General features: G+C 44.2%; 1 protein-coding gene across 1 annotated transcript in view; it reads left to right on the top strand.

The window, feature by feature from the left end:
• The window catches only part of USP45 (ubiquitin specific peptidase 45), a 317,389-nt gene that overhangs the window by 59,112 nt on the left and 236,220 nt on the right, over positions 1 to 22,057 (top strand). The window lies entirely within an intron of this gene.

The raw sequence follows: 22,057 nt of genomic DNA, 5'->3' as shown, positions 1-22,057 counted from the left end.
ATTGACCCCCCATGATAGGAGCTAGCAAATGTTGACATTAGGCATGGGATCAGGAGGGAAATGGAACTACAAAATATTAAGACAGAGATGTCTCAGGAATGGTAAATAATCGGAGGGTCATCTACAGTCTGTGGTAAAAATATATAGGGGCGTGGCCAGCACCTGGGATATGGGGACGTGCTCAGCCTGAGCTCTGTCCACACCGCACACATCCTGCCAAAATCCTGTGATCCAGGCCGACATCCGAGGGTCCCATATACCCCCACAGTACCCGGAGAGCACTGAGACCATCCGGGGATGGTCAAATACGGTCCACCGATGGAGGAGGCCCCGGGAATCGGGCCGTCGATACCGCCATGCAGGCCGCACCAAAATGGCGCCGATCAGCATGAGGGAGACACACAGCGGCAGGCAGCCTCCACATCCACACCCTGGAAGCAGCTTAAGGGGAAGGGTGAGTCACAAAGATCCCCCCCTACCATAAGCCCAGAAGACCCTCTCTTACTCTCCCCTGCGGAGGGACGTAATCCTCAATCCCCCAGAGCAGACAGGGATGATGCAGGCCCTGCAGAGCCATCACTAGCCCAGATTATGGCAGCCATCCAGCACAGCCATGCATCTCTCACTACACAAATGGACACTATCAAAACAGAATTATCCTTTTTGAAACAGGATGTCCACAATATTCGCCATAGAGTGTCTAATGCTGAGCAACGTATTAGTGATATGGAGGATGAGACACGTCCCTTACAGGGCTCTGTGAGGGAACTGCGGCAGGCCCATGAGTATACTACAGATAAGCTCACGGATATGGAAGACCGCCTAAGAAGGAACAATTTGCGTTTTTTGGGGTTCCCAGAGGGTGCTGAGGGCAAAACACCAGAAATATTCATGGAAAGATGGCTGCTGAATGAGTTCGGGGCAAACACCTTTTCACCAATGTTCGCCATAGAAAGGGCACACAGAATCCCCATGCGCCCTTTACCACCTGGGTCCCCACCACGTGCCATGATTATAAAGCTGCTACACTTCCGTGACAGAGAGGCTATTCTCAGAGTAGCTAGAGAGAAGGGCAAAGTTTCCTTTAATGGCAACAACATCACCATTTTCCCAGATTTCTCCGTAGCTACGCAGAAGCAGAGAGCCACTTTTCTGGCAATTAAACGCAGGTTACGTGAGCTTCACCTTCCATGTGGCATGTTATATCCTGCACGTTTGCGTATCATCTACCAGGGCAAGGCCTATTTCTTTACAGATCCCAGAGAGGCATCACAATGGGTGGACACCTTGGCACATCCGAATCGCAGGAACCAGGATAGGAGATCTCCTCCCCGATAGAGCCGCACTCTACAGGAAGCCCACCTGGCGGCCTTCACTACACCCCATTGCAGCTGTTATGGGACTTTCTTTCCTGCATCCCCAGAAGGAGAAAATACATCTCCAACTACACACAGTCGAGACGGGACTATAAATCCTGCACCTCTCTGAAGAAGAAGACATCTCCCACGCTACCCTCGGATACCACTCAGCAACCTATCATCCTCCCTGACTTTTATTTTTCCTTTTTCTATTACTCTTATTATTATTCTTTATCACCATGAGTTTACAGGCCAAAAGACACCACACATTCTTTATTTTGTGCGGACAAATGCGGATGGAGACCCAGAGCTGTGGACCTTTCCACGTCTCCTGAGATCAGTTGGCTAGGGGTCTGAGCCATGGCCCTCCTGCCAAATAGGTTTGGTTATGGGAACAAAGCTCTCATATGTTGGGGGATGAGAGCCGGGAGGGTTAGGGAGGGGGGAAAATTTGTTGGGGAATACGTCGAGGGGTTTTGCTACAACGTCATGGTGATCTACAAAAGACGCTGGTGTTCAATGGTATATGCATACTTTAAAAATGATTTTTTGGTTCTACAGTTTCTGCAATCTAGGAGTGAGATTCATAGATTGATGAGTAACATATCAAAGATACTTATGTTTGGGTCTATTTCTCAGGGCTCGCTGGACCTCGTCCGGGGCTGGGCTCTGGCGGGCAATGGGAAATGGACACGAATAGTTATAAATTGTTTATATGCATGTCTAAGCTCCGTATAATTTCATGGAATGTTAGGGGGCTTAACTCCAAGGTCAAAAGGTCACTGATGTTTGATTATTTGGCAAGACATAGTCCACACGTGATCCTCCTCCAGGAAACCCACCTACAGGGATCAAGAGTAATGGCTTTAAAGAGAGCTAAAATTGCCTATGCAATACATTCTACTTACTCCACGTATGCAAGAGGCACGTCCATCCTTATAGCAAAATCGGCCCCTATCACCATAAAACATATTAAAACTGACCCTAATGGATGTTTTGTTATTGTGGTACTTGAATTATGGGGTAAGCCCTATACGATCACAAGCCTCTATGTCCCACCACCCTTCACTAAATTGTTCTTTGAACGGTTAATGAGCTCCCTCCTAGCAATAGCAGAAGGCCCTCTCTTGATAGCAGGGGACTTCAACACGGTACTCGACAATTCCATAGACAGGTTCAAGTGTTCTACATTGCCCCCCACACCCCTGTGCTCTTTTCTGGCCCAATTTGATCTGGTGGAGACCTGGAGGTGGAAGCACGCAGACGGGAGGGAGTACTCATGTCAGTCTGAAACGCATGGTACTCTGTCCCGAATAGACCTATGTTTGGTTTCATCTGAGCTATTGAACAAGGTGACTGAGGCCAGATATCTCCCAAGAGCGGTGTCTGATCATTCCCCTTTAATGGTGGATCTTGCCCTAGGCCCCCCCACCTCATACCGCATGTGGCGACTGAGCCCACTGTGGCTAGCAGATCAGATGGTGATGGATCAGGGCACAGTGGAAATGAAAGCATATTGGTTACGTAACCGTCAGAGTGTCTCTGTCCCATTGACCTGGGATGCCTTTAAGGCCACCACGCGTGGCATTTTTGCTGCGGCGATTGGGCAGGCCCGTAAGGCATCCCGGTCCAAATTAAAGGACGCGGAGAAGGATCTTAGGGCAGCCGAGGCTGCTTACTCCACCACCCCTTCCCCAGCAACACACAATGCCTGGAAATATAGATCCAGAGACCTGGATCTAGTCCTTTTAGAGCGCACTCAGAAGAAACTGCTGTATCAAAACCAGCGAATCTTTGAGTTTGGAGACAAAAATAGCAGATTACTAGCGTATTTATCTAGGCCTGATTATCAACCGTGCAGTATCCCAAGAATTAAAAATACAATAGGTACAGTGGTGGAACAGAGTGGGGAAATAGTCGATGCTTTTGTGAAATTTTACTCCTCATTATATGCTACCAAAGCTCACTATACTATTGCAGAACTAGATGACTACTTGGCCGGCATCACGCTACCAAGGCTCCAAGAAGAACAGGCCTCACTCCTTGATGACCCTCTAACGGAGGAAGAGATTGGAGAAGCCATACAGTCCTTTGCCAGAAACAAAACACCGGGACTGGATGGCTTCCCCATAGAATGGTATATACAGTTCAAGGAACTTTTGATACCCCATTTACTGAGAGTTTATAATTTTGCTATAAAAACGGGACACTTACCTCCCTCTATGTCAGAAGCATTGATTGTCCTCATCCCCAAGCCTCATAAAGACCACCTATTGTGTGAGTCATATAGACCAATATCATTAATTAACTCAGATGTCAAGATTCTAGCCAAGGTGCTCGCCCGGAGATTGAACTCAGTTATCACCACCATTATTGGGGCGGATCAGACTGGATTCATTCCAGGACGATCAACATCCATAAATTTACGGAGACTGTTCACAAACTTGCAGGCCACCCATGATGTTGTAGGGAATAGAGCGGTGCTGGCCTTAGATGCGCACAAGGCATTTGACTCGGTCGAATGGCCCTACCTGCTGGAAGTTCTGGCGAAATTTGGGTTTGGAAATACTTTTATCAAGTGGGTTCAACTTTTATATTCACAGCCTACTGCTAGGCTGCGGATAAATACATCAGTAACCGATCCATTCCTGATTAAAAGGGGTACTAGGCAGGGTTGCCCCCTGTCGCCGTTGCTATTTGCAATTGCGATAGAACCTCTGGCAGCACTGATAAGATCCAGTGGGGAAATAAAGGGATTGACGATTGGGGGCCTAGAAGAGAAAGTATCTCTATACGCTGACGACATGTTAATATACCTGGCGGACCCCCAATCGTCTCTCCCAACCCTGCTGGAAATTATTCGACAGTTCGGCCTCTTCTCAGGGTTTCAAGTCAATTGGGACAAATCCCTCATGTTTAAAATAGATCAGGAAGCGGTGTTTACACCCCCTTCCTCCTGCCCGTTACAAATAGTTGACTCTTTCAGATACCTGGGGGTCATGATCCAACATCCTCTGTCCTCCTATAGCAAATATAATCTAGACCCACTTATTAACAGAATGAAGACCACACTGAAGACATGGACCAATCTTCCCTTAACGATCTTAGGTAGGATAAATATCTTTAAAATGATATTCCTCCCATGTTTCCTATACCTCCTATGCAATTCACCAGTATATATCACTAAAACTAAATTTAAGGAGATTGATTCTATCCTTATCGCCTTCATTTGGAAGGGGGGGAGCAGTGAGAATTGCAAAAAATACTCTTCAACTGCCGGTGTTGGAGGGAGGATTGGCACTACCATGTCTCCAGACATACTATATAGCCGCACAACTGGTTCATGCCCATTGGTGGTTCTTCCCTGAAGCCAACAATGTGGCTACGTCCCTAGAAGCAGCCATACTCACTTCGTACGAATCCTTACAATATCTGGTTCACCGTCTATCTCTTAGAGGGAGGGAAAGCACTAAAATCCTTGAAATGACTCTACGAATTCTCAAATTAACTAAAATGCTGCCACATACTGAGCACCGTACCTACTCTCCAAATACTCCATTATGGGGGAACCCAAATCTACAGGAATTCGCCCGTAGGACAGATGGGGAATACTGGTCGAAAAAAGGGGTAAAAACCATAATGCATTTATTCTCAAATAATATGTTTAGGTCATTTGAGGAATTTCGCCAGGACTACCAGCTGCCACGCACAGCCTATTTTCATTACTTGCAAATACGCCACACAGCAACCACCCAGTTTGGGTTGCGTAATGTAACTGTCCGATTATCTCCGCTAGAGCAATTACTAATAGATCCTTCCCATGACAAACTGATCTCCACATACTATAAAACTCTACTGCACACCACAACGCACAGACTCAGTAACACGCTCACTAAGTGGAAAGCTGATATCCCTGAGCTGACGGAGGATATCTGGCAGGACATACTTCCCCTCCAGGTCCCCTCTGTCATCTCCTCCAGGGATAGGGTCATACAAACCAAACTATTATACAGAGCATACTTTACGCCATCCTTATTATTTAAACTTAGAAAACTACCATCGGCAATGTGCTCCAGATGCAGCATTGTGGAGGCCACCTTCTTCCACTTGATGTGGGAATGCACCGAGATCAGGCGGTTCTGGTCAGGGGTTACTGCTTTTGTCAGTTCCCTGACCCGATTGCCTAATATCTGCAACCCCCTGAGATGCCTACTAGGATATGTGGACGATGAAAGTATATCTAAAAACAAGCAAACTTTCCTGAGAATTGTATTATTTTATGCCAAAAAATCTATTACTATTCATTGGAAATCACAATCCCCACCTACGATAGCATTCTGGCTGAACATGGTTAATCAGGCTATACCATTATACAAGTTAACATACGAAGCCAGAGGATGCCCTAAAAAATTTTACAAAATATGGGGTTTGTGGATTAGCTCTGAAAACACTATTACACCTACCATATAAAGCTAATAAAGAAATTCCAGTCAATGATACCAAGTTTGATGAAAACTGAATAGACATATGCAGCTGTACAATATGAAAACATGTATGCTAAATATATACCATTGTCTGACACTCTGTATTGTAATGAGCAATGTTTGCTCGAAATGTGTGTATTTGTGTTTGTACGTCTGTTTTGTACCACAAAACCAAATAAAAATTTACCTTTAAAAAAAAAAAAAATATATAAGACTTTATTGATGAAAAAAGGAAGATTAAAAGCGTGAGGTTCATCAGAGGTGACACAACTTAGTGCCTCAACACCGGTGAACCACACTCTCACAATATCAAAAAACAATCAACTGAAACACAAAAAGATATAAAATCAGTAAAAACCACTGTGCTTGAATCACCTCCCCACACACTCCACAGACCAGATCCCCCCCCCCCCCCTCACGGATACTAAATACATGTTATGTGTTTGAAAAATATTCATTCAGGATAACTCATTAATGGCCAGTAATGTGGTTTCAAAATAAATACTTAATGAACATATCATACAGAGCTAGTATTCCCATATAGCCATGAGTTGGCCACTAATATCTTGTGCACAGATCCTGATACAATTATTTTACTCCCTGCATTGATCAATACAGATCATATATTTGAATGGAATGACAGCCCCACAGTCAGTCCCAGTATTTCTGGGCGTGCTCCAATTTGCAGCTGAAAAGGAATTTAACCCTGTGTCTTGTTATGTAGCTACATGATATCATGGAAGACAAGTCTTATAGGGATATAAGATTCCAGTTGTTTCCTTTTATCCTGGCACAAAGAGGCTGATCGTCTGCTTAAAGTGTAGGCAATAATGAATCACAAACAATATAGCAAAGCTGTATATGGACAATGTCTCTCAATAAGCAAATATCCTTTGTCCGTCTCAATCAACTTTTTGATATGGCAGGCAGGGTGTAGCAGTAGAGATTCATTGAATGAAAAGCAGAGCAGTATCCAGCCTAATCTTTGAATATCGCTATAATTGGTATGTAAGTATGAAAAGTTCACCTTGCAAAGGTGCTTACCCCTCCTTGGGTCATGCAGTTTGTTGCAGCAATTTCACAGGAAGAAGGCTCTGTATGGTCGCTCTGTGCGATTTCCCTTTCACAGCTGTTGTTAGAACGTTGGTGTGTAGATATGATATGTGTTTTCCTCACATCTGCAAGATGAATGGAGCATTCACTATTCAGTTGTAGGGAGATTGGATGTGATTGGCTGTATAGCTGACAAAAGCCATTCTTTATAGTAATCAATCTCTATAAGGCTAGGTGCAGGGGCAAAGTGTCACCATATCCCATGATGAAAAACACCAGGAGTCACCTCATGGGTCAGTGAGGGGGACTGGAAGAGAGTGCAGGGGTGAGCCAGCGTCAGCTGCGTCGACGCTGTCGCTTCGTGCAGTTCACCTGCACTTTATCTGGACGCCACACAAAGGTTGCTGTAGACTATTTATAGGTGCTTGTGCCTAATCAAAGCTCACCTGTGTGGTTAAAACTTTATACTGCCATCTTGTGGTGAATTAAATGTGTTACAGATACATTAATAAACTACCCAGACCCACAGTCATCCCATAGTAAAAGGTCTAATATTTAACAATTTAAGAATGTCTGCTATTCATAATCTATTGACACACCTAGGTACATGGCTTTAGATGCTCAATATACACATCTTTATCCAGAATGGACTTGTTCAAAAAGGGTGGACAAGAAACAAAAACCCAGAATAAAACAAAATAGAACAGAGCAAGGCAAAAAGGTTCTGGAGAAGTTCAAGAGGTCTGCATTTTTAGACAATGTAACAGTATGGCCATACATCTGGGAATAGTTAGAAACTACTCATCCCCAAGGGGTTGAAGGGAGATAACCCCCTTTCCCCTTCCCTTCCCTTTCCCCTTCCCTTTCCCCTTCCCTTTCCCCTTCCCTTTCCCCTTCCCTTTCCCCTTCCCTTTCCCCTTCCCTTTCCCCTTCCCTTTCCCCTTCCCTTCCCTTTCCCCTTCCCTTCCCTTTATCCATCGGAAAAAAAACATTGAGTTTGTACGGGGCATTGGACTGAATTGTAATGGTTCAAAGAATGTCAGGCAAAATGGTCGGCCCTCACGCATGTTCACTTCATCAAATCTGGCCCTCTTTGAGTAAAGTTTGGACACCCCTGCTTTAAGATGTCTGCTCTTACAGACATAATCATTGTGCTGGCCATTACTATCCTAAGACTACTTGTTTGGCAGAGACATTTCTGGGTACATCCACTCCTGATGGAAAGAGAAAGCAAGGAACAATTTTGGACCATATACAAGCTCTTTGTGCACATACAGTTCTTTACTAGGGTGGCAATGGAAAGGTGCTGGGGTTGATTTACTAAAACTGGAGAGTGCAAAATCTGGTGCAGCTCTGCAAAGAAACCAATGAGCTTCCAGGTGTTTTTGTCAAAGCTTCATTGAACAAGCTGAAGTTAGAAGCTGTTTGGCTACCATGTACAGCTGCACCAGATTTTGCACTCTCCAGTTTTAGTAAGCCAACCCCAATGTGTACTTTGCAATACATGTTTCTTGAAAACGTTCGTAGAAGGTGGGATTACAATAAATATGGCATAATCTGGTATTAAAAATACAAAAGTCACGGTTCCTCTGCCATTTTAAAACACACATACAGTTAAGATTAAAAAAAAAAAAAAAAAACAGGAGGCGTTCTCCAATAAACTTCTTCACAAAAATGATTAGCTGCATTTTCCATAGAAATGGCACAAGCCAAGGGCTTATAACTGTACACACATTGATGGTCTGCAAGCACCCTACAAACCGAAAGCAATGTTTTATCGGGGCACTAAATGGTGATGTAAGACCAGTATTCAATTCTGCATCAGTACCAAATTCATTGACAACTTAGGCTCTAAAATTCACCCTTCATTCACTTAAAGTGATTGTAAAGGCTCCCTTTTTTTTTTTTTAAATAACAAACATGTTATACTTACCTCCTCTGTGCAGTTGGTTTTGCACAGAGCAGCCCAGATCCTCCTCTTCTTGGGTCCCTCTTTGCTGCTCCTAGTCCCTCCCTCCTTTGAGTGCCCCTCAGCCAGCAGCTTGTTACAGGTTGTCACCCAAGCCGAGTCAGAGCTCCATGTATCCATTCAGACACGGAGCTCCGACCTGGCCCAGCCCCCCCTCCCCTGATTGGCTGACTGACTTTGACTGCTGCGGTAGCCAATAGCGCTGCTGCTCTGTCTCAAGCCAATCAGTAGGAGTGTACTGGATGGCTGAGGGGTTGCTGGGGGCTTTTACACAAAGAAGGTTTTTTTTTTTTCTTCTATAAAATGCATTAAGATATAAAACCTTCTGCCTTTACAACTCCTTTAACCTCGGTCAGTCTCCACCAGGGGGAGGGAAATCCTTGACTTTTTAATGTTTAAAAAAAAAATGCCCCAGAATTTTAATTTTAATTTAACCCAGAGATGGGCTATAAACTCCTGTTTTGCCAGTATTTGGAACGCTAAATAAGAAACTAACCCTGGCCCAGGTTAAAAAAGAACACGTGGTGTGCACATTATCATCCTTCATTTGGTCATAAATTGTTTCTTTGGAACAAAAGGAGGGAATGATAGTGGAGTAGAGGAAAGGCAATCCTGTAACTTTGTGTGGTCACATAACCAGGCGCTTTTCTGGCTTTTTTCTTCCAAATTTATTAAACATTGCTAAAATATAAATCTGATATATTTATTCGGCTTATAACACAGCAAGACTTAGAGCATCAATTCTCCTCTTTAGTTAACTGTATTGAAAAACCAAAGAGAGCCACATACCAGCACCAAACATTGCTTCCACATTGCTTCTCCACATTCATCTGCAATGCTTTCAAATTTGCTGGTATGTGTAAAATGAGGATTTCAGTTTCTAGCAGTGTTACTCTTTGTTGCCACATAATAATTAGATGTGTTCACTAGCTATGCATGCCATGCCATTTAGAATGCAGTTTATAGTTTTATAGATGTGTGAGCTGGCCCTGATTGTAAATTGATCACCTCTTTATGATGTACAGTAGGTTCCTAAAGCTTTTCCATTCTTGTGAAATATTTGCTTTTAGATCTCATTCTCGTTCTTTCACATTTAAGGCAAGTTCTGACTGTCCTCAGATGCATTCCTTTTCTGTCCATGCCTAGACACAAATGCATCAAAATCCAATAGCTGTACTTTCTCCAGATCACTGATAAAAATTGTCAAAAAGCAGTGGTGGACAAGTTAGCAGATACAGTGCCTTGAAAAAGTATTCATACCCCTTGAAATTTTCCACAATTTGTCATGTTGCAACCAAAAACGTAAATGTGTTTTATCGGGATTTTATGTAATAAACCAACACATAATTGTGAAGTGGAAGGAAAATGATAAATGGCTTTCAAATTTTTTTACAAATAAATATGTGAAAAGTGTGGCAGCCATTAGTATTCAGCCCCCCAAGTCAATATTTTGTAGAACCACCTTTCGCTGCAATTACAGCTGTAAGTCTTTTTGGGTATGTCTTTACCAGCTTTGCACACCTAGAGTGACTTTTTTGCCCATTTTTCTTTGCAAAAAAGCTCAAGTTCTGTCCGATTGGATGGAGAGCGTCTGTGAACAGCAATTGTCAAGTCTTGCCACAGATTCTCAATTGGTTTTACATCTGAACTTTGACTGGGCCATTCTAACACATGAATATGCTTTGATCTAAACCAGTGATGGCGAACCTTGGCACCCCAGATGTTTTGGAACTACATTTCCCATGATGCTCATGCACTCTGCAGTGTAGTTGAGCATCATGGGAAATGTAGTTCCAAAACATCTGGGGTGTCAAGCTTCGACATCACTGATTCTTCCACATTTCCTTCCACTTCACAATTATGTGCCACTTTGTGTTGGTCTATCACATAAAATCCCAATAAAATACATATTTACGTTTTTGGTTGTAATATGTCAATATGTGGAAAATTTCAAGGGGTATAAATACTATTTCAAGGCACTATAGAGGACCTCAAGTGTGGTGATTCCTCACAGTGGTTCTCGACCTTAATTAAGCTAGGGCCTGGTAAATTTTCTTGCAAAACCCTGCAAGCCCCACCAGTATTGGTCCATTTTCGTTTCTGAGGTGCATTAACACATGCACATGGGGATTTTATCCAAAATGAATGGCACCGCAGTGCATGTTGTCAGCATTAATGCATGTTGTGTGACCACAACATAAAACTGTATCCAACCTTGAAAAAAAAAAGTTTATATTTATACAATACAAGTATGGCGATGCAAAAAATGTATTCCTGTGCTTTTATTGTATGGGTATTAATTGTATTCACCTGCCTAGTGACTGCTAGGTATACCTCTTGAGCTACTGTACCTTGTAGTCAAATAACCATTACATTACTACAAGGTAGCTCAAAAGACATACCTAGCAATTGCTAAACAGGTGACATATCTGTCCAGCTGCATTTCACTTTAGATGCTGTCCATTGTGTTTTTCTTATCTGCACCAAGAGTGCATTGGCAGATCTAGAAACAGCTTTAACCGGTTCTCGACTACCTTCCACACACATTTACTGTGGCAAGGCTGCACGAAAAGACGTACCTGTACGTCGATTCGTGCAGTAGCTCTTGGGGGGAGTGTTGCCGGAGGCATGATCGCACGCTGATTGACCAGTGGAGGATCCAATCAGCGGGTCCAGCAGTCCCGATTTCTGCCAGCCACCCGCGATCACTCCCGTAAGAGGCAGAACGGCGATCTGCCGATGTAAACAAGGCAGATCACCGTTCTGTCAGAGGGAAAGAGATCTTGTGTTTCTGCTAAGCAGAAACACAGATCTCTTTCTTTCCCCAGTCAAACCATTCCCCACACTGTTAGAAAGCACCCCTTAACCCTTTGATCGTCCCTGGTGTTAACCCCCTTCCCTGCCGGTGTCATTAGTACAGTAACAGTGCATATTTTTAGCACTGATCACTGTATTAGTGTCACTGGTCCCCAAAAAAACTCAGTGTCAGGGGTCCGATTTGTACGCCACAAAGTTACGGCCCCTTGCTCGGATCTGTGATCATCCGAGTCTCCGTGACTCGGTGATCACAGTGCGCGCACCGTGCGCTCTGCAGGGTGCGTGCGGTGCGCGTGCACAGGGGAGGACGTCCCATGATGGCCTCCCGGAAATTGAGGTCTGCGCTGTGGCTGTCATTCGGCTATGACCCGGACCTCAAGTGGCTAGGGACATGGGTGGCACCTAATCCATCCGAAGCAGTTGCTTTGGTCCAAACTAACTATGAGCATTCCTTCTTACACAGATTAGTCTCCTATGCCACATTTTGATTAAAACTGGCAATCCTGGTGCACTTGGTGCAGTCTCGTAGATGTTATTTTACACTGTACACCCTTGATGTTCTTTTAGCAGATAGCGAAATCATATAGAGCTGATGTGGTGATTTTGTTTTAGTTTATTCTTAGGCCCCTTTCACACGATCAGACCGTTCAGGTCCGCCTGTCAGTTTTGACGGCGGACCTGAACGGGCGCTCCATGTTAGCCTATGGAGCGACGGATGTCAGCAGAGACATGTCCGCTGACATCCAAAACCGTCCGATCCGCTAAAATCAGACGGATGGCCCTACGTCCAGATCCGTCTTTATCGGATCGGGTGAGATCTGACGAAAACGGACATCCTGTCCGTTTTCGTCAGATCTCACCCGATCCGTTAGCGATAGGCGCCGCTGCTGCCTATGGAGGGATCGAATGAAAACGGACATACTGTCCGTTTTCATCCGATCCCTCCATAGGCAGCAGCGGCGCCTGACAAGCCCCTCCCTGCTCAGTGAGCAGAGAGGGACCTGTCATCCGCCGGCTCAGCGGAGATCAACGGAGGGATCTCCCGCTGAGCCAGCGGACTGAGGCGAGCTCCGTGGAATGAGGCCTTATGCTAATAATTCTCTGTGAATGTTGTCCCACACCATGTTTGATACTTTTGTGTTGTATTTGGAAACTTTCAATAAAAATCCTTTGAAATAAAAAAAATGCATGGACATTGTTTTTCATGTATTACAATGGCCTTAATTCACACCAATGCAGTACATTCCAGCGCAGTCAACACAAGTAGAACATGCTGCATTTTTTCTGTATGGAATGGTTCTGAAACATGGCAAAACAAACCAGAACACATCAAAAATGAGTAAAAAAATGCACTGGAATGCAAATGTCTTGAATTGAGATGAGAGAAAAAGGGGGAAAAACTCACCAGAATGCAAAAAAAGAATAGAAATGTGCATGCAGGAATGCATCTAAAACACAGAGATTGTGATGTGAATTGGCCCTCTGTACTAGGTGTATTTCTGCTCTTTAATGCTGCTGCTGACTCCCCTGGTATAGGTGCTTCTGCAGGTGGAGAAAGGACCGCTCTGAATTTCAAGACACTGTGCACCCCAGCACTGGGCTCACCAGGGGGCAGAAGGGAAGGGGCTCCTATCGGGGAGTTGGCTTCCACAAGCACCCCTTCCTTCTGTGATTTCATATCTTTTCTGCTGCGGCTTCTGGCACAGCCTCATTAAAGATGGTGTGACAGCTGCCAGGCACAATGCAGCAGCATGAATACAAATGTTGTTAGCCCAAGAAAGAGGTAGCGAATGGTGCAGGCTGCACCTTCCTTTGATATTTAGCAGCTGCACAATGCATTGTTTACAACTAACCTCAGTCACTTGTCATCGATATTTCTATAATCATTGATGCTCTGAGTGGCAGGAACAGGCTATGAGAAATGGGGAGGATCTGAGGGAAGAGGAAGCCTTATCCTAGTGTGGGTTTGCAGTAGGTACGCTTCAGCCCAGTACTGGGCTAGAACACAGTGGATGAGAAACACTGGGCTAGACAATAGACAACTTGAGAAGCGTGTCAGCAGGAAGTGCAATTGAATGGGAGGAATGCTAAACTCTGCTTACCCCTCCATCTGCTATTTGCCACTTTCCTGGGGCTGTCATGTGCATACATACTCAACAAACACCACTCCATCTTGTAGGATCCCTGGGCAGCAGCTCACAGCCCACTACTCAGGAGGTTCCTGAGAACCTGGAGAAATGGCAAGGGCAGTGTTTCCTGTGTGCAGATGCTTGAATAGGATGTCAGACCATTTACCTACCCTGCTAAAGAGTGCTTTTTAGTATAGCAATTTAGCCAGCTGAGCACTAACAAGTGCTGGGTACCAGGAACGCTGGAGCGATTTTTTTATTTTTCAGATTTCACACCTTATTTTTCACTTGTGAATATTCATTAGTTTTGTGTCGTTGAGCCAAAGTAAGTTAAGAGACATGTATTTTTTATAAAAAAAGGTTGTTTCAAGTAGTTAAAATCCTCAGGCTTAAAAAACTGACCAGTCTGGCTAGGCTAAATATTAGCAGACTAGAGTGGCCACTCTGGTATTTAGGAAAAGATCCACCCAATGTGAACAACCATCAGGCAAGGAGTATAATACTCTCAGGGGAGATAAAAAGCACTTCAAATTTGTACTCATCAAACATGTTGGAAAATGTATACCAGTGAGTTGTATGCCTTTTATTTTATATAGAAAAGGGGAATGCTGCATTTTTTTATTTTTTTTTACACAATCTCAGTATTGGTTGTTGTACTACATACAAGAATTGTAAAGTGCATTGCTTTTTATTGGCAAATTGAAGCATGTTTAACCTAGGGAGTTTCTGTAAGTTTTAAAATAATTTTATATTTATGCTTTACTATATCTCTTCTGTCTTTATCTTGTATTATATGTCTTTATTTCTAGTTTAATATACTCTGTAAAGTTTTTCTCTTTTGCAGCATCACTCCAGCCAAAATTTTTTTTTTTGCTTAGGACAGGGGATTAATGGGTTTAGAACCCTTAAAAGATTTTGTTGTCCCCAGTGGAGCTTTTCCCTCACGTCACGTTCCAGTTACAATAATACCACAACTTCAGGATGTTAACAGGAATTTTTCCAACTGGGCCAAAGACAGAATTAAACAAATTAGCAGAAATTGTGCCATCGCACACACACACAAAAAATGGCGTTACACGTTACATTTGTATTCTACTATAAACTTTTGTTTACTGCTGTCTGTGTCAGCAGTATGACCAGTATTTTACCAGTCTATAAATCTTGGTTAGATGCAATTTATTTTAAATTGTTGTTTTTTGAACTAACAATTCAAACCAAATATAACATTTTTTTTAATGCCTTTTGCAAATGAATCACTCTTAAACTTTAATAAAGGTATTTTGTGAAGCATTGCCATGAACCCATTTACTACAGTAACCTCTATAGAAAAATGAAAAGGCAAGTAAAAGCCTTTCTCTTTTTCATGAATTCACACATCAGGCAAAACAAATGGGATGTTGGTACTTGTGTGAAGCTGCCATTTAACCACGAAGTGAAATGCGTTTATTGAGTTTCCCCTGCAGACATGGTCCGCTGTGGCAGTGCTGTCCATATTTGGTGGCCAGGCAAGGAGAGCCAGGTGGTGCTGCAAAGCATAGCACAGTCAAGCGTGCTCACATCTAAGTTTGACATTTGTCATCCTGTACTGCTGCAGGGAAGAGAAAAATCTGCTTTTCCATATGCTTCGCATTTCATTTTGCCCGCAGTTTTGTCCAGATGGCTCCTGAACATTGTTTCCTTTAAGATACACTCCCAGATGTTTGTAAATGCCAATGGAGATGAGGCAACAACTGTGTTACACCGATACTCAGAATTATTTACACACATTTATCTCCTCTCTTTAGTTATCAGTATATAGTAGTTAAATGTCTTTTATTCATTTATTTTGGCCCACTGTTCTTTAATTGTGCCACATGTTATGCTTTAGACTCATGAGATACATGCAATGGGCATACAGAGGGATGTCCTGTCTTATATCGTTTTAGGTAATGTGTATTTTGTCAAATACAAATTCTTTGCTTAGGTGCTTGTTTCCCTATATTGTACAATGTAAATGAGTAGGTGTATTTAAATTATAATGTTTAAATATTTAATAACTAACAGCATGTTCAACACTGGGGAAAAAAACATGCCAGGTCACCAATCCAAAATCGGTTTTGGCAGAACTACCGTATGTCCCCTTCAGCCTCTGAAAACAACCTCCTACTAACTTTAGAATATAAATATAAATATAAAGAAGGATTGTGTAGAATTTTTATCCTATATTCAAGTGGAAAACAAAACTGCTATCTATTATGGGAAAGTCACCCAATCTTAGGGAGGCCCAGAGTTTTGGCATCTTGAGGGCTGCAGGCTTTTGCAGTAAATGTTAAATCTGTAGAGGATTTGGGAAGTAGAAGTAGCAGCAGTGATCTGTGAGGCGACTCAAGAGCTTCTTGCAGAAAATCTTTCATCCCATTACATGAACGCTGAATTAAAAATAAAAAATAAAAAGGGCAGGGTAAGCAGGAAGTCCTCCCTCTTCTTCTTCTTTTTTTTTTTTTTTTTTTTTTATGTGAACATGACCTGAACTAAAGCATTTCTAGAAAAGTATAACAGTCCTTAACTGTGTTAGACTTCACATAGATCCCTATGGAACCCTCTTGTATCCTAGGACCAGGTTGTACATGGGACCTTGATTACTGCCCAAGTTAATATGAAACACTGTCCCCCATGTTGCCAAACCTCGCCCCTTGTCATTGATGTTTTGCCTGCCAGGACTTTAGCGACCAGCAGGAGCTCTGACATTTGACAGTTGAACTTACTGGCAGCACTATTCATAGAGAATATAAAGGGTGCTTTCTTGCCTTTCACTGAATTCTCCAGCTCTTTTCCCACAAGCACCCTGCTTCCCCCAAATCAGAAAGAGTGGGACATCATCATGCTGACACTCGCTAAAGTGGGCAGGAACTGCTGTTGTACTCCTAGGCTGACCAGCCCACTCTAATTTTGTTTTTTTGAGTGACAGGCCAAGAGACCTGTGGTCTGTCCTGCCCATCGTAACCTCACACTTAACCGGTCCAGAGTCTATTGATCTGTCACTCCTATCTATGCCTGTGATTGGCAGGCTATGTAAATGTATTCCCTGTACTACTGTAAGGCCCCTTTCACACATTGGGGCGTCTTTTTAGCGGTGCTTTACCGCCATTTTTGCGGGGTTTTCGGCCGCGAGCGAGGAGGTTTTAACGGCCAAATAGGGATTAAAGCGACCTGCAAAGCACCACTGCAGCGGCGCTTTGCCGGCAGTTCAGCAGCGGTGCCCATTCAGTTCAATGGGCTGGAGCGGTGTATACACTGCTCCTTCACCGCTCCAAAGATGCTGCTAGCATGACTTTTTTTGCGTCCTGCCAGGGCATCGCTCCAGTGTGAAAGCCCATGGAGAGACTGGAGAGGCACTTTACAGGCACTATGCAGGCGCTATTTTTAGCGCTGCAGCGCCTGTAAAGCACCTTAGAGTGAAAGGGGTCTTAGTGCCCCTCCTCACAACCACATGCAGTAAGGTCTGGGAGGAGCAGGTAAGGCACGTCATAATTAAAAAGTTAAAGAGTTGTATTCATATTTGTTAAGATTATTTTAAAAAAATGTTTTCGATAGACCCTTTTTTGTTAATTTCTTCTAAATTACAATTTTCCTGCAGGCAAACTTTGCTGGATCCACAGGGTAGTTTTATTTTATTAGTTTTAAAATATTCTCTTCACAATTCATATTGGGGTCTGTATATATCCCTCCATCTTATAATAGTGAGGTAATACGCCAGATCGGCTTATTCTTAGTAGATAATCCGGGGATGCCTCTGTAGATTGTGGGGGATTTTAATAGTGTTTGCAAACCTAGTAGAGATAGATTATCAGCAGGTCCCCAAGTGGTTACTCCCTTTTATAGGTATTGTAGAGAATTGGGATTACAGGACATATGGCACCTTAAAAACCTGTTGTTCCCTATGCCTGTGCTGTTCTAGTACTTACCAGACTTTATCGAGAATAGATTTGACACTGGGCGTGGCCTCGGTTCTTCCATGGGTGTCTAATATACAACATATGACTAAGGGCTTATCAGACCACTCCCCCATTTTACTCACCTTAGAAAAAAATAAAACCTAGAATTAAGCCTAACTGGCGTGTCCCTGATTTTTGGATAATGGAGACGCAACGAGTCGGACCATAAGTGAGTTTTTCTGTATCAATGAGAAGTCTGCTTCAGATGGTTTGGGATACCATGAAAGCCTTTCTATAAGGGGTGTCCTATTGAAGGCAATAAGCGTTCGTAAAAAATCTAACTAAGAATGGGAGTCTTCATTAGCAGCTGAGGTGCAGCAAAAGGAAGTTCAGTATATACAGGATCCTACCCCCATAACTGTTGTGCCTGGAAGGATGCACAATTATTATATAGATGATCTACCTTGGATAAGGCTGATCATGCTTGTTTTCTTTCCAGATGTCGCGGTTTTGAGGAGGGTAAGAGACCGAGCATGTGCTAGCGGGGTAGTAGCGAACTCTCAAGAAAATACTAATTTTATTTTTGCTATTCGTACAGTAGGGTGCAAGGTCACACATGATCAAAATGAAAATATGAGCTCCTTTTTGCTCCTTTTTAAAGTAACTTGTACCAAAACAAAGTTGATTATTCCATGTCATGCCTTAGAGAATTTTTAGACCCCTTTAAAACTGTCTGCTCTCTCCACTATGGCAAGAGGGGAGCTTAATGCCCCGTTGACTCAGGAGGAGTTAGGAAGGGCAGTGGCAGAATCTCCAAATAGTAAAAGCTCCAGGTCTAGACGAGTTAGCGTCAGAAGTGTACAAACAATATGGGGATGTCTTGTTGCCGGAACTATTGACGGTACTGAACCAGGCTTGGGAATCTTTCAAACTTCCAAACCTTATGAACAATGCCTGTATTATTTTATTGCCAAAACCAGATAAGGATCTTCTGGCTCCAGAATCTGACCGCCCGATATCATTGTTAAATTTGGACGTTAAGATTCTGGCAAGGATTTGGGGATTGGATAGGGTTATGCAGGGATCTCTCTAGTTTCATACATACTAGGTCTACAGCGATCAGTTTAAGGAGACTTTTTTTTAAAACATGCAGCTTCCATCAGATAATTCAGGGAAGAAAGCTATTCCGCCACTCGGTGCTGCAAAGGCATTCAACGCCGTCGAGTGGACATACTTGTGGGAGGTTCTGAACAGGTTTGGCCTGGGAGATTTATATGCTGGGTTAAGTTATTTTATTCTGCTCCAAGGGCTTGTATGCAAATTAATGGTGACAGAATTTTTTTTCGTTATCAAGGGGCACTCGGCTGGGGTGTTCCTTGCCCCCATTGCTATTCACACTGACTGTAGAGCTGCTAGATGAAGCCGACAGTCTGAGGATATCTGTGGGTTTATTAGAGGGGTACGGAATGAGAAAATTTCTTTATATGCAGGGGATGCTTTAATGTTTCTCGGAGAATTCCTTGATTTCCCTAATGATCCTTATAAAAAACCTTTTGGCTCATGAACAGGTTTTGTCATTGATTGGGACAAATCAGTCCTATTTCCTTTAGATGAATCTAACTTGAACATACCAAGTGAGGCTCAGCAAATTAAAGTGGTGCCATCCTTTAAATATTTAGGAATATGGATATATCTAAGGTTGAAAGATTATTTATAATATAATCTGACTCTGACGCAAATCTTATAAAAATGATTTGGGCCCCCCAATTACACTCTTACCAACTCGCCTATATGGATTCCTTTGAAATGGTTTAGGAAAATAGATTTTTTGTTTCGAAATTTATTGTGGAAAGGAAAAAGCTCCAGGATCAACTTCTCTACCCTTCAGAATGCTAAGGAAGGGGGGGAGTGGTCTAGCGGTGCCGCAGCCACTAATCTGCTTTATAGCATCCCAACTGCAGTATTTTGCTGGGTGGAGGACGATGGACAGCTAGAATCGGGATCATTTGCATATGCTCACTCTAGCCCAGGGGTAGGCAACCTTTTGAGCACAGTGTGCCGAAAAATGTTATCAAAGAAATTGAACGTGCTGATTTTATAACAAAAAAAGTCAGCTTCACACTCTCAATCACGAAAAGTATTTTTTATAAAGTAAATGCTGTAAACTACTTTGCACTCTCACGCCTTAGATCAGCCCCAATTCCTACAACTCCACACCTCAGATCAGCCCCAATTCATGCACCTTCACACCTCAGATCACTGTCCCCCCTACACATCTGTTTCACCACTGTAACCCCCTGTACATCTGCCTCACTACTGTAACCCCCCTTCACATCTGCCTCACTACTGTAACCCCCCTGCTCATCTGCACAACTACTGTAACCCCCCTGCTCATCTGCACCACTACTGTAACCCCCCTGCTCATCTGCTCCACCTCTGTAACCCCCCTGCTCATCTGCTCCACCACTGTAACCCCCCTGCTCATCTGCCTCACTACTGTAACCCCCCCGCTCATCTGCTCCACCACTGTAACCCCCTGTACATCTGCACCACCACTGTACCACCCTGCTCATCCGCCCCACCAATGTACCCCCTTTATCTGCCCCACCAATGTACCTCCTTTCTAATCTGCCCCACCACTGTACTACCCTGCACATCTGCCCCACCACTGTACTACCCTGCACATCTGCCCCACCACTTTACATCCCCTGCACATCTGCCCCACCACTTTACACCCCCTGCACATCTGCCCCACCACTGTACTACCCTGCACATCTGCCCCACCACTTTACACCCCCTGCATATCTGCCCCACCACTTTACACCCCCTGCATATCTGCCCCACCACTTTACACCCCCTGCACATCTGCCCCACTGCTTTACACCCCCTGCATGTCTGCCCCACCACTTTACACCCCCTGCATATCTGCCCCACCACTTTACACCCCCTGCACATCTGCCCCACCGCTTTACACCCCCTGCACATCTGCCCCACCGCTTTACACCCCCTGCATATCTGCCCCACCACTTTACACCCCCTGCATATCTGCCCCACCACTTTACACCCCCTGCACATCTGCCCCACCACTATACTACCCTGCACATCTGCCCCACCTCTGTACCCCCCCCGCTCTTCTGTCCCACCACTGTAACCCCCTGCTCTTCTGTTCCACCACTGTAACCCCCTGCTCATCTGCCCCACCAATGTTTTCCCCCTTTTCTCATCTGCCCCACCACTGTACCTCCATGCACATCTGCTCCACCACTGAACCATCTTCTCACCTGTCCTAACACTGAACTTATCTGCTCATCTGCCCCACCACTGTAACCCCCTTTCTCATCTATCCCACGACTATACCTCCTGCACATCTGCCACACCACTTTAACCCCCTGCTCATGTGTTCCACCAATGTATTTCCTTTCTCCTCTGCACATCTGCCCCACCTCTGTACCCCCTGCTCCTCTACCCCAGCGCTGTAAACCCCTGCTCATCTGTCCCACCCATGTACCTCCTTTCTCATCTGCCCCAACACTGAACCCCCCTGCTCATCTTTCCCACCACTGTAACCCCCTTCTCATCTGGCCCAACACCGAACCCCCCCTGCTCATTTGGCCCATCACTGTACCACCCTGCTTTTCTGTCCCACCGCTGAACCCCCTTCTCATCCCTCCCACCACTGTACCTCCTGCACATCTGCCCCACCTCTGTACCCCCTTAATCTTCTGTCCCACTACTGTAACCCCCCCCTGCTCATCTGCTCCACCGCCGTATCGCCATGCTCTTCTGTCTCACTACTGGATCACCTTCTCATCTGTCTTAACACTGAACCCATCTGCTCATCTGCTGCACCACTGTAACCCGCTTTCTCATCTGCCCCACCAATGTACCTCCTGCACATCTGTCTGACCTCTGTACCCCCCTGCTCTTTTGCCCCACCTCTGTTCCATAGTAAGACAAGGAACAGCACCCTCTAAATGCAGCGAGTTAACTATTTTGATAGTAAAAAGTAAGATTAAAAGCACTCACAAACCAGCGACATTTTTCCAGCTTGGGTGTATATAATATAAGTTAAGTTTCATCCGCGCTGCTCTGGGATAATGCTGGGCATCACTGGCTGATGGAGGCAATCTGCTCTCCGGCTACAATCCAGCTGCACTGTTGGCTCACAGCGCTTCCGGAAAGCTGGAGCGAGGATCGGCGATGCTCTGTGATGACGTCACTTCCGGGAATGTGCTTTGCATTCGGAGCATGCGTGCTTTTTACTCAGGCTTTGCAAGGCCATGCTGGAAAAATGACGCTCATTTGTGAGTGTTTTTAACCGCTTGCCGGCTCA

The sequence above is a fragment of the Aquarana catesbeiana genome, linkage group LG04 (genome assembly GCF_042186555.1).
Source record: "Aquarana catesbeiana isolate 2022-GZ linkage group LG04, ASM4218655v1, whole genome shotgun sequence".
Classification (NCBI taxonomy): Eukaryota; Metazoa; Chordata; class Amphibia; order Anura; family Ranidae; genus Aquarana; species Aquarana catesbeiana.
Note: the sequence above shows the minus strand (reverse complement) of the source record. Positions and strands in the feature narration are given on the sequence as shown.